This window comes from Chiloscyllium punctatum, chromosome 51, assembly GCF_047496795.1.
Source record: "Chiloscyllium punctatum isolate Juve2018m chromosome 51, sChiPun1.3, whole genome shotgun sequence".
Taxonomy (NCBI): Eukaryota; Metazoa; Chordata; class Chondrichthyes; order Orectolobiformes; family Hemiscylliidae; genus Chiloscyllium; species Chiloscyllium punctatum.
Window position 1 is genome coordinate 33,055,921 of NC_092789.1, and position 13,531 is coordinate 33,069,451.

A 13,531-nucleotide genomic window follows, 5' to 3' on the forward strand; every position below is an offset into this window, starting at 1 on the left:
GGAGTGTGTGTTAGGGATGGAGAGTGTGTTCGGGTTGGAGAGTGTGGTGGGGATGGAGAGTGTGGTGGGGATGGAGAGAGTGTTGGGGATGTAGAGCGTGTTGGGGATGGAGAGCGTGTTGGGGATGGAGAGCGTGTTGGGGTGGGAGAGCGTGTTGGGAATGGAGAGCGTGTTGGGAATGGAGAGTGTGTTGGGGATGGAGAAGGTGTTGGGGATTGAGAAGGTGTTGGGAATGGAGAGAGTGTTGGGGATGGAGAGCGTGTTGGGGATGGAGAGCGCGTTGGGGATGGAGAGCGCGTTGGGGATGGAGAGCGTGTTGGGGATGGAGAGTGTGTTGGGGATGGAGAGTGTGTTGGGGATGGAGAGTGCGTTGGGGATGGAGAGTGTGTCGCGGATGGAGAGCGTGTCGCGGATGGAGAGCGTGTCGGGTTTTTAGAGTGCGTTGGGGATGGAGAGCGATTTGGGGATAGAGAGTGTGTTTGGGAGGGAGAGTGTGTTGGGGATGGAGAGTGTGTTGGGGATGGAGAGTGTGTTGGGGATGGAGAGCGTGTTGGGGATGGAGAACGTGTTGGGGATGGAGAGATTGTTGGGGATGGAGAGTGTGTTGGGATGGAGAGTGTGTTGGGGATGGAGAGCGTGTTGGGGATGGAGAGCGTGTTGGGGATGGAGAGGGTGTTGGGGTTGGAGAGTGTGTTGGGGTTGGAGAGTGTGTTGGGGTTGGAGAGTGTGTTGGGGTTGGAGAGCGTGTTGGGGATGGAGAGCGTGTTGGGGATGGAGAGCGTGTTGGGGATGGAGAGCGTGTTGGGGATGGAGAGCGTGTTGGGGATGGAGAGCGTGTTGGGGTTGGAGAGCGTGTTGGGGTTGGAGAGTGTGTTAGGTTTGGAGAGCGTGTTGGGGATGGAGAGCGTGTTGGGTTTGGAGAGTGTGTTGGGTTTGGAGAGTGTGTTGGTCTTGGAGAACGTGTCGGGGATGGAGAGCGTGTCGGGGAGGGAGAGCGTGTTGGGGCTGGAGAGCGTGTTGGGGCTGGAGAGCGTGTTGGTGATAGAGAGCGTTTTGGGGACGGAGAGTGTGTTGGGGTTGGAGAGTGCATTGGGGATGGAGAGCGTGTTGGGGATGGAGAGCGTGTTGGGGATGGAGATTGTGTTGGGGAGGAAGAGTGTGTTGGGGATGGAGGGTGTGTTGGGGATGGAGAGCGTGTTGGGGATGGAGAGCGTGTTGGGGATGGAGAGCGTGTTGGGGATGGAGAGCGTGTTGGGGATGGAGAGCGTGTTGGGGATGGAGAGCGTGTTGGGGATGGAGAGCGTGTTGGGGAGGGAGAGCGTGTTGGGGATGGAGAGCGTGTTGGGGATTGAGAGCGTGTTGGGGATGGAGAGCGTGTTGGGGATGGAGAGCGTGTTGGGGATGGAGTGCGTGTTGGGGATGGAGAGCGTGTTGGGGATGGAGAGCGTGTTGGGGTGGGGAGAGTGTGTTGGGGAGGGAGAGCGTGTTGGGGATGGAGAGCGTGTTGGGGATGGAGAGCATGTTGGGGATGGAGGGCGTGTTGGGGAGGGAGAGCGTGTTGCGGATCGAGAGCGTGTTGGGGATGGAGTGCGTGTTGGGGATGGAGAGCGTGTTGGGGTTGGAGAGCGTGTTGGGGAGGGAGAGCGTGTCGGGGATGGAGAGCGTGTCGGGTTATGGAGAGCGTGTCGGGTTATGGAGAGCGTGTCGGGGATGGAGAGCGTGTCGGGGATGGAGAGCGTGTCGGGGATGGAGAGCGTGTCGGGGATGGAGAGCGTGTTGGGGGTGGAGAGCGTGTTGGGGATGGAGAGCGTGTTGGGGATGGAGAGCGTTTTGGGGATGGAGAGCGTGTTGGGGATGGAGAGCGTGTCGGGGATGGAGAGCGTGTTGGGGATGGAGAACGTGTTGGGGATGGAGAGCGTGTCGGGGATGGAGAGCGTGTCGTGGATGGAGAGCGTGTTGGGGATGGAGAGCGTGTTGGGGATGGAGAGTGTGTTGGGGATGGAGAGTGTGTTGGGGAGGGAGAGTGTGTTGGGGATGGAGAGTGTGTTGGGCAAGGAGAGTCTGTTGGGGATGGAGAGCGTGTTGGGAATGGAGAGCGTGTTGGGGATGGAGAGCGTGTTGGGGTGGGGAGAGTGTGTTGGGGAGGGAGAGCGTGTTGGGGATGGAGAACGTGTTGGGGATGGAGAGATTGTTGGGGATGGAGTGTATGTTGGGATGGAGAGATTGTTGGGGATGGAGAGTGTGTTGGGGATGGAGAGCGTGTTGGGGATGGAGAGTGTGTTGGGGTTGGAGAGTGTGTTGGGGTTGGAGAGTGTGTTGGGGTTGGAGAGTGTGTTGGGGTTGGAGAGCGTGTTGGGGATGGAGAGCGTGTTGGGGATGGAGAGCGTGTTGGGGATGGAGAGCGTGTTGGGGTTGGAGAGCGTGTTGGGGTTGGAGAGCGTGTTGGGTCTGGAGAGCGTGTTGGGTCTGGAGAGCGTGTTGGGGATGGAGAGCGTGTTGGGTTTGGAGAGTGTGTTGTGTTTGGAGAGTGTGTTGGTCTTGGAGAACGTGTCGGGGATGGAGAGCGTGTCGGGGAGGGAGAGCGTGTTGGGGCTAGAGAGCGTGTTGGGGCTGGAGAGCGTGATGGTGATAGAGAGCGTTTTGGGGACGGAGAGTGTGTTCGGGTTGGAGAGTGCGTTGGGGATGGAGAGCGTGTTGGGGATGGAGAGCGTGTTGGGGATGGAGATTGTGTTGGGGGGGATGGAGGGTGTGTTGGGGATGGAGAGCGTGTTGGGGATGGAGATCGTGTTGGGGATGGAGAGCGTGTTGGGGATGGAGAGCGTGTTGGGGATGGAGAGCGTGTTGGGGAGGGAGAGCGTGTTGGGGAGGGAGAGCGTGTTGGGGATGGAGAGCGTGTTGAGGATGGAGAGCGTGTTGGGGATGGAGAGCGTGTTGGGGATGGAGAGCGTGTTGGGGATGGAGAGTGTGTTGGGGATGGAGAGTGTGTTGGGGATGGAGAGTGCGTTGGGGATGGAGAGTGCGTTGGGGATGGAGAGTGTGTCGCGGATGGAGAGCGTGTCGCGGATGGAGAGCGTGTCGGGTTTGGAGAGTGCGTTGGGGATGGAGAGCGTGTTGGGGATGGAGAGAGTGTTTGGGAGGGAGAGTGTGTTGGGGATGGAGAGTGTGTTGGGGATGGAGAGTGTGTTGGGGATGGAGAGCGTGTTGGGGATGGAGAACGTGTTGGGGATGGAGAGAGTGTTGGGGATGGAGAGAGTGTTGGGGAGAGAGAGTGTGTTGGGGATGGAGAGTGTGTTGGGGATGGAGAGCGTGTTGGGGATGGAGAGCGTGTTGGGGATGGAGAGCGTGTTGGGGATGGAGAGTGTGTTGGGGATGGAGAGTGTGTCGGGTGTGGAGAGTGCGTTGGGGATGGAGAGCGTGTTGGGGATGGAGAGAGTGTTTGGGAGGGAGAGTGTGTTGGGGATGGAGATTGTGTTGGGGATGGAGATTGTGTTGGGGATGGAGAGTGTGTTGGGGATGGAGAGTGTGTTCGGGTTGGAGAGTGTGTTGGGGAGGGAGAGTATGTTGGGGTTGGAGAGCGTGTTGGGGATGGAGAGCGTGTTGGGGATGGAGAGCGTGTTGGGGATGGAGAGCGTGTTGGGGATGGAAAGCGTGTTGGGGATGGAGAGCGTGTTGGGGATGGAGAGCGTTTTGGGGATGGAGAGTGTGTCGGGGAGGGAGAGCGTGTCGGGGAGGGAGAACGTGTCGGGGAGGGAGTGCGTGTCGGGGAGGGAGAACGTGTCGGGGATGGGGAGCGTGTTGGGGAGGGAGAGCGTGTCGGGGAGGGAGAGTGTGTTGGGGTTGGAGAGTGTGTTGGGGTTGGAGAGTGTGTTGGGGTTGGAGAGTGTGTTGGGGTTGGAGAGCGTGTTGGGGATGGAGAGCGTGTTGGGGATGGAGAGTGTGTTGGGGATGGAGAGCGTGTTGGGGTTGGAGAGCGTGTTGGGGTTGGAGAGCGTGTTGGGTCTGGAGAGCGTGTTGGGTCTGGAGAGCGTGTTGGGGATGGAGAGCGTGTTGGGTTTGGAGAGTGTGTTGTGTTTGGAGAGTGTGTTGGTCTTGGAGAACGTGTCGGGGATGGAGAGCGTGTCGGGGAGGGAGAGCGTGTTGGGGCTGGAGAGCGTGTTGGGGCTGGAGAGCGTGATGGTGATAGAGAGCGTTTTGGGGACGGAGAGTGTGTTCGGGTTGGAGAGTGCGTTGGGGATGGAGAGCGTGTTGGGGATGGAGAGCGTGTTGGGGATGGAGAAAGTGTTGGGGATGGAGAGAGTGTTGGGGATGGAGAGAGTGTTGGGGAGAGAGAGTGTGTTGGGGATGGAGAGTGTGTTGGGGATGGAGAGCGTGTTGGGGATGGAGAGCGTGTTGGGGATGGAGAGCGTGTTGGGGATGGAGAGTGTGTTGGGGATGGAGAGTGTGTCGGGTGTGGAGAGTGCGTTGGGGATGGAGAGCGTGTTGGGGATGGAGAGAGTGTTTGGGATGGAGAGCGTTTTGGGGATGGAGAGTGTGTCGGGGAGGGAGAGCGTGTCGGGGAGGGAGAACGTGTCGGGGAGGGAGTGCGTGTCGGGGCGGGAGAACGTGTCGGGGATGGGGAGCGTGTTGGGGAGGGAGAGCGTGTCGGGGAGGGAGAGTGTGTTGGGGTTGGAGAGTGTGTTGGGGTTGGAGAGTGTGTTGGGGTTGGAGAGTGTGTTGGGGTTGGAGAGCGTGTTGGGGATGGAGAGCGTGTTGGGGATGGAGAGCGTGTTGGGGATGGAGAGCGTGTTGGGGTTGGAGAGCGTGTTGGGGTTGGAGAGCGTGTTGGGTCTGGAGAGCGTGTTGGGTTTGGAGAGTGTGTTGTGTTTGGAGAGTGTGTTGGTCTTGGAGAACGTGTCGGGGATGGAGAGCGTGTCGGGGAGGGAGAGCGTGTTGGGGCTGGAGAGCGTGTTGGGGCTGGAGAGCGTGATGGTGATAGAGAGCGTTTTGGGGACGGAGAGTGTGTTCGGGTTGGAGAGTGCGTTGGGGATGGAGAGCGTGTTGGGGATGGAGAGCGTGTTGGGGATGGAGATTGTGTTGGGGGGGATGGAGGGTGTGTTGGGGATGGAGAGCGTGTTGTGGATGGAGATCGTGTTGGGGATGGAGAGCGTGTTGGGGATGGAGAGCGTGTTGGGGATGGAGAGCGTGTTGGGGAGGGAGAGCGTGTTGGGGAGGGAGAGCGTGTTGGGGATGGAGAGCGTGTTGAGGATGGAGAGCGTGTTGGGGATGGAGAGCGTGTTGGGGATGGAGAGCGTGTTGGGGATGGAGAGTGTGTTGGGGATGGAGAGTGTGTTGGGGATGGAGAGTGCGTTGGGGATGGAGAGTGCGTTGGGGATGGAGAGTGTGTCGCGGATGGAGAGCGTGTCGCGGATGGAGAGCATGTCGGGTTTGGAGAGTGCGTTGGGGATGGAGAGCGTGTTGGGGATGGAGAGAGTGTTTGGGAGGGAGAGTGTGTTGGGGATGGAGAGTGTGTTGGGGATGGAGAGTGTGTTGGGGATGGAGAGCGTGTTGGGGATGGAGAACGTGTTGGGGATGGAGAGAGTGTTGGGGATGGAGAGAGTGTTGGGGAGAGAGAGTGTGTTGGGGATGGAGAGTGTGTTGGGGATGGAGAGCGTGTTGGGGATGGAGAGCGTGTTGGGGATGGAGAGCGTGTTGGGGATGGAGAGTGTGTTGGGGATGGAGAGTGTGTCGGGTGTGGAGAGTGCGTTGGGGATGGAGAGCGTGTTGGGGATGGAGAGAGTGTTTGGGAGGGAGAGTGTGTTGGGGATGGAGATTGTGTTGGGGATGGAGATTGTGTTGGGGATGGAGAGTGTGTTGGGGATGGAGAGTGTGTTGGGGTTGGAGAGTGTGTTGGGGAGGGAGAGTATGTTGGGGTTGGAGAGTGTGTTGGGGATGGAGAGCGTGTTGGGGATGGAGAGCGTGTTGGGGATGGAGAGCGTGTTGGGGATGGAAAGCGTGTTGGGGATGGAGAGCGTGTTGGGGATGGAGAGCGTTTTGGGGATGGAGAGTGTGTCGGGGAGGGAGAGCGTGTCGGGGAGGGAGAACGTGTCGGGGAGGGAGTGCGTGTCGGGGAGGGAGAACGTGTCGGGGATGGGGAGCGTGTTGGGGAGGGAGAGCGTGTCGGGGAGGGAGAGTGTGTTGGGGATTGAGAGTGTGTTGGGGATGGAGAGTGCGTTGGGGATGGAGAGTGTGTTGGGGATGGAGAGTGTGTTGGGGATGGAGAGTGCGTTGGGGATGGAGAGTGTGTTGGGGAGGGAGAGTGTGTTGGGCAAGGAGAGTGTGTTGGGCAAGGAGAGTGTGTTGGGGATGGAGAGTGTGTTGGGGATGGAGAGTGTGTTGGGGATGGAGAGCGTGTTGGGGATGGAGAGTGTGTTGGGGTGGGAGAGTGTGTTGGGGAGGGAGAGTGTGTTGGGGATGGAGAGTGTGTTGGGGATGGAGAGTGTGTTGGGGATGGAGTGTGTGTTGGGGATGGAGAGTGTGTTGGGGAAGGAGAGTGTGTTGGGGAAGGTGAGTGTGTTGGTGAGGGAGAGGGTGTGGTGTATTGATGGACTGTGTGTGGGTGATGGAGGGGGTGTGGTGTATTGATGGACTGTGTGTGGGTGATGGAGGGGGTGTGGTGTATTGATGGACTGTGTGTGGGTGATGGAGGGGGTGTGGTGTATTGATGGACTGTGTGGGTGATGGAGAGGGTGTGGTGTATTGATGGACTGTGTGTGGGTGATGGAGAGGGTGTGGTGTATTGATGGACTGTGTGTGGGTGATGGAGAGGGTGTGGTGTATTGATGGACTGTGTGTGGGTGATGGAGAGGGTGTGGTGTATTGATGGGCTGTGTGTTGGTGATGGAGGGGGTGTGGTGTATTGATGGGCTGTGTGTGGGTGATGGAGAGGGTGTGGTGTATTGATGGACTGTGTGTTGGTGATGGAGGGGGTGTGGTGTATTGATGGACTGTGTGTGGGTGATGGAGGGGGTGTGGTGTATTGATGGACTGTGTGTGGGTGATGGAGAGGGTGTGGTGTATTGATGGACTGCGTGTGGGTGATGGAGAGGGTGTGGTGTATTGATGGACTGTGTGTGGGTGATGGAGAGGGTGTGGTGTATTGATGGACTGTGTGTGGGTGATGGAGAGTGTGTGGTGTATTAATGGGTTGTGTGTGTGTGATGGAGAGGGTGTGGTGTATTGATGGGCTGTGTGTGGGTGATGGAGAGGGTGTGGTGTATTGATGGACTGTGTGTTGGTGTTGGAGAGGGTGTGGTGTATTGATGGACTGTGTGTTGGTGTTGGAGAGGGTGTGGTGTATTGATGGGCTGTGTGTGGGTGATAGAGAGGGTGTGGTGTATTGATGGACTGTGTGTGGGTGATGGAGAGGGTGTGGTGTATTGATGGACTGTGTGTTGGTGATGGAGGGGGTGTGGTGTATTGATGGACTGTGTGTGGGTGATGGAGAGGGTGTGGTGTATTGATGGACTGTGTGTGGGTGATGGAGAGGGTGTGGTGTATTGATGGGCTGTGTGTGGGTGATGGAGAGGGTGTGGTGTATTGATGGACTGTGTGTGGGTGATGGGGAGGGTGTGGTGTATTGATGGGCTGTGTGTGGGTGATGGAGGGGGTGTGGTGTATTGATGGACTGTGTGTGGGTGATGGAGGGGGTGTGGTGTATTGATGGGCTGTGTGTGGGTGATGGAGAGGGTGTGGTGTATTGATGGACTGTGTGTGGGTGATGCAGGGGGTGTGGTGTATTGATGGACTGTGTGTGGGTGATGGGGAGGGTGTGGTGTATTGATGGACTGTGTGTGGGTGATGGGGAGGGTGTGGTGTATTGATGGGCTGTGTGTGGGTGATGGAGGGGGTGTGGTGTATTGATGGACAGTGTGTGGGTGATGGAGAGGGTGTGGTGTATTGATGGGCTGTGTGTGGGTGATGGAGGGGGTGTGGTGTATTGATGGACTGTGTGTGGGTGATGGAGAGTGTGTGGTGTATTGATGGGCTGTGTGTGGGTGATGGAGGGGGTGTGGTGTATTGATGAACTGTGTGTGGGTGATGGAGGGGGTGTGGTGTATTGATGGACTGTGTGTGGGTGATGGAGGGGGTGTGGTGTATTGATGGACTGTGTGTGGGTGATGCAGGGGGTGTGGTGTATTGATGGACTGTGTGTGGGTGATGGGGAGGGTGTGGTGTATTGATGGACTGTGTGTAGGTGATGGAGGGGGTGTGGTGTATTGATGGGCTGTGTGTGGGTGATGGAGGGGGTGTGGTGTATTGATGGACTGTGTGTTGGTGATGGAGGGGGTGTGGTGTATTGATGGGCTGTGTGTGGGTGATGGAGGGGGTGTGGTGTATTGATGGACTGTGTGTGGGTGATGGAGAGGGTGTGGTGTATTGATGGACTGTGTGTAGGTGATGGAGAGAGTGTGGTGTATTGATGGACTGTGTGTGGGTGATGGAGAGAGTGTGGTGTATTGATGGACTGTGTGTGGGTGATGGAGAGGGTGTGGTGTATTGATGGGCTGTGTGTGGGTAATGGAGAGGGTGTGGTGTATTGATGGGATGTGTGTGGGTAATGGAGAGGGTGTGGTGTATTGATGGACTGTGTGTGGGTGATGGAGAGGGTGTGGTGTATTGATGGGCTGTGTGTGGGTGATCGAGGGGGTGTGGTGTATTCATGGGCTTTGTGTGGGTGATGGAGAGGGTGTGGTGTATTGATGGACTGTGTGTGGGTGATGGAGGGGGTGTGGTGTATTGATGGACTGTGTGTGGGTGATGGAGAGGGTGTGGTGTATTGATGGACTGTGTGTGGGTGATGGAGAGGGTGTGGTATATTGATGGACTGTGTGTGGGTGATGGAGGGGGTGTGGTGTATTGATGGGCTGTGTGTGGGTGATGGAGGGGGTGTGGTGTATTGATGGACTGTGTGTGGGTGATGGAGAGGGTGTGGTGTATTGATGGACTGTGTGTTGCTGCGAGACATGAGCGTTCTAGTGAACATTGTTAATGCGTATTTGAGGCACCTTTACACTCCTTCCTCCGTCAGCTCCTCTGTGTCTTCTCTCTTACCCCATCGTGTGTGTGAAGTGGTGTCTGGGCACTCTGAGTGGGGATGTAGTTGTGTTCTGTCTCAGTGTCATTCTGTTATTACTGAGGCCGCTGTGAGTGACCTGTCCCCTCCCTTTCCTTCACATGCTGTCCTCCTCCGTAACGTCAGGCAATTATCACACACGTCTGCTCACTCACAAATATACACACACTCATACAGCATCGCTCACACACACACACAAACTCACACGTACATGAACACTCCTGCACTTACAGACACACGCACAAATGTACATGCACACACAGACTCATACACACTCTGAACACTCACACATGTACAGACTCGCATGCACTAACACCACTCGCTCACTCACATCTGCATCCACACACGCTCGGACATACACAGACAGACACACACACACACACGCGCGCTCAGACATACACAGACAGACATACACACATGCTCAGACATACACAGACAGACAGACAGAAACATACGCTCGGACTTACACAGACAGACAGAAACACACACTCAGACATACGCAGACAGACAAACAGACACACACACACGCTCGGACATACGCAGACAGACACACACACACGCTCGGACATACACAGACAGACATACACACATGCTCAGACATACGCAGACAGACAGACAGAAACACACACTCAGACATACGCAGACAGACAGACAGAAACACACACTCGGACATATGCAGACAGACACACACACACCCCTTCGGGAATACACATATAGACACATACACTCGGACATACACAAACAGATACACACACATGCTCAGACATACACACACACACACACACACACACACACACACACACACACACTCGGACATACACGGACAGACACACACACATGCTCAGACATACACACACACACACACATACACTAGGACATACACGGACACACACACATGCTCAGACATACACACACACACACACATACACTCGGACATACACAGACAGACACACACACACATACACTTGGACATACACAGACAGACACACACACATGCTCAGACATACACACACACACTCGGACATACTCGGACACACACACATGCTCAGACATACACACACACACACACACACACACACATACACTCGGACATACACAGACAGATACACACACATGCTCAGACATACACACACACACACACATACACTCGGACATACACAGACAGACAGACACACACATACACTCGGACATACACAGACAGACACACACACACATACACTCGGACAGACACAGACAGACACACACACACATACACTCGGACATACACAGACAGATACACACACATGCTCAGACATACACACACACACACATACACTCGGACATACACAGACAGACACACACACATACACTCGGACATACACAGACAGACACACACACATGCTCAGACATACACACACACACACACACATACACTCGGACATACACAGACAGACACACACACATGCTCAGACATACACACACACACACACACACTCGGACATACACAGACACAGACACACATACATGCTCAGACATACATACGTCCACACACTCGAACATACACAGACACACATAAACTTGGACATATACAGACACACAACATATTCAGACATACACAGACAGACAGACACACGCATGGTCGGACATACGCAAACAGACAGATAGACAGACACACACGCTCAGACATATGAAGACAAACACACACATGCACACTTGGACATATGCAGATGGGCAGACGCACACACACACGCTCCAACATATGCAGACAGGTACACACGCACGCTCATACATATGCAGACAGACCGACACACACAGATATACACAAGCTCAGACATACTCGGACTTACACAGACAGATACACACACACTCAGACATGCACAGACACACACACACTCAGACAGACACACGCTCAGACATACACAGACACACATGGAGACATACACTGACAGACACACACACTCAGACACACACATGCTCAGACATACACAGACAGACACATACACATTCAGACATACACAGACATACACACACAGACATACACAGATACACACACTCAGACATACACAGACAGATACACACGCTCAGACATAGACAGATACACACGCACACTCGGACATGTGCAGACACACACAAAGTACCGTGTAAGGACTGTAACAAACACCACATTGGACAACAGGCAGAAATCGGTGGAGTCACAGGAAACATAAGGACTGTCAGAGGATACAGGAGGATATAGATAGACTGGAGAGTCGGGCGGAGAAGTGGCAGATGGAGTTCAATCCAGACAAATGTGAGGTGATGCATTTAGGCAAGACTAATTCTAGAGGGAATTATACAGTGAACGGAAGAGCCTTGGGAAAAGTTGAGAGGTCTGGGAGTGCAGGTCCATTGTACCCTGAAGGTGGCTGCACGTGTGGTATATAGTATGTTTGCCTTCATTGGACGGGGTATTGAGTATAAGAGCTGGCAGGTCATGCTAACATTGTACCAGACATTAGTCCGGCCGCATTTAGAATACAGTGTACAGTTCTGGTCTCCACATTCCCAAAAGGATGTGGACACTTTGGAGATGGTGTAGAGAAGGTGTACGAGGACGTTGCCTGGTATGGAAGGTGCTCGCTATGAAGAGAGGTTGAGTAGGTTAGGTTTATTTACATTAGAAAAAAGGAGATTGATGGGGGGGGGGGACCTGATCGAGGTCTACAAAATCATGAAGGGTATAGACAGGGTGGATAGGGACCAGGTATTTCCCCCAGGGTGAGGGATTCAATTACGAGAGGTCACGCTTTCAAGGTGAGAGGTGGAAGGTTTAAGGGGGATACACGCGGCAAGTACTTCACCCAGAGGGTGGTGGGCGTCTGGAACGTGTCGCCAGCAGAGGTGGTACAGGCAGGCACCAGGATACACAAACGCCAACTAGCCACAACACCCACTATGATCCTCCTTCACCAGTATCCTCACACGCGGATGAGGAAGGACACCGCTTTGACTGGGACAACACATCCATCCTCGGACAAGCCAAAAGGAGACACGCATGGGAATTCCGAGAAGCATGGCTTTCCAACCGGAACTCTATCCACAAACGCATCAAGCTAGACACCACCTACCACCCCCTGAAAAAAAGTCCAGGAAGTGACATCGAGCCATGGAGGTGTACAGCACGGAAACAGACCCTTCGGTCCATCCCATCCATGCTGACCCAGATATCCCACCTGCCAGCAGCCGGCCCATATCCCTCCAAACCCTTCCTATTCAGATACAGGAAATGACATCGCCAACCCAAAGACATAAACGGAGAGCAGGAGTCGTCAGGAGTGCTTCGGCTCAGACATACACAGACAGATAGTCGAGTGACGAAACGTCTGGAAGTGAGCCTTCCAGCTCAGCGAGCTAACCTGCATCCAGAACCTCAGCCAGCGCTACAAATTCTTCTCGAAACCTGCAAACGCTGTTCTTCCCTATGCAGCCAGGGGGCGCCCCTCCCATTGACCCCCCCCACCCTCTTCATCAGGGACACCCACATATCCTCCACAAGGGGGACATGGATAGGGTAAATAGACAAGGTCTTTTCCCCCTGGGGTGGGGGGAGCCCAGAACTAGAGGGTTATAAAATCACGAGGGGGACATGGATAGGGTAAATAGACAAGGTCTTTTCCCCCTGGGGTGGGGGGAGCCCAGAACTAGAGGGTTATAAAATCACGAGGGGGACATGGATAGGGTAAATAGACAAGGTCTTTTCCCCCTGGGGTGGGGGAGCCCAGAACTAGAGGGTTATAAAATCACGAGGGGGACATGGATAGGGTAAATAGACAAGGTCTTTTCCCCCTGGGGTGGGGGAGCCCAGAACTAGAGGGTTATAAAATCACGAGGGGGACATGGATTGGGTAAATAGACAAGGTCTTTTCCCCCTGGGGTGGGGGAGTCCAGAACTAGAGGGTTATAAAATCACGAGGGGGACATGGATTGGGTAAATAGACAAGGTCTTTTCCCCCCTGGGGTGGGGGAGCCCAGAACTGGAGGGGTGTAGGTTTAAGGGGAGAGGGGAAGGGGACCTGAGGGGTAACGTTTTCCCCCGGGGGGGTGGTACGTGTGTGGACAGGAAGGGTGTGGGCCAAGTTCTGACAAATGGGACCAGATTAGGTTAGGATATCTGGGTCGGCATGGATGGGTTGGACCCAAAGGTCTGTTTTTTGGGGAAAACTATCAGCAAGAGCAAGGCCGGGGCGGCCCCAGCAGACTGGAAAATTTGGCCCCACTGTTGAAAATGGAGGTGGTTGACAAAAGGCGGGGAATTATCGAGCAGCTTAGTTTAACCCCTCGAAGTGGGGAAGATGCTTGAGTCTGTCAGTCAAGGAAGGAGTAGCAAGGCATCTGGAGAGAAATTGTCCCGATGAGCAAACGCAGTATGGGGTCATGAAGGGCAGGTCATGAAGACTTTAG

General features: G+C 55.1%; 1 long non-coding RNA gene across 1 annotated transcript in view; it reads left to right on the forward strand.

Moving 5' to 3' along the window:
- Positions 1-13,070, forward strand: part of LOC140470498 (uncharacterized) — a 605,436-nt gene extending 592,366 nt beyond the window's left edge. Inside the window, exon 4 of the long non-coding RNA XR_011956493.1 lies at positions 12,823-13,070. This is a non-coding gene — a long non-coding RNA (uncharacterized lncRNA). The remainder of the gene's footprint in view (positions 1-12,822) is intronic.
- Positions 13,071-13,531: the final 461 nt, after the last annotated feature.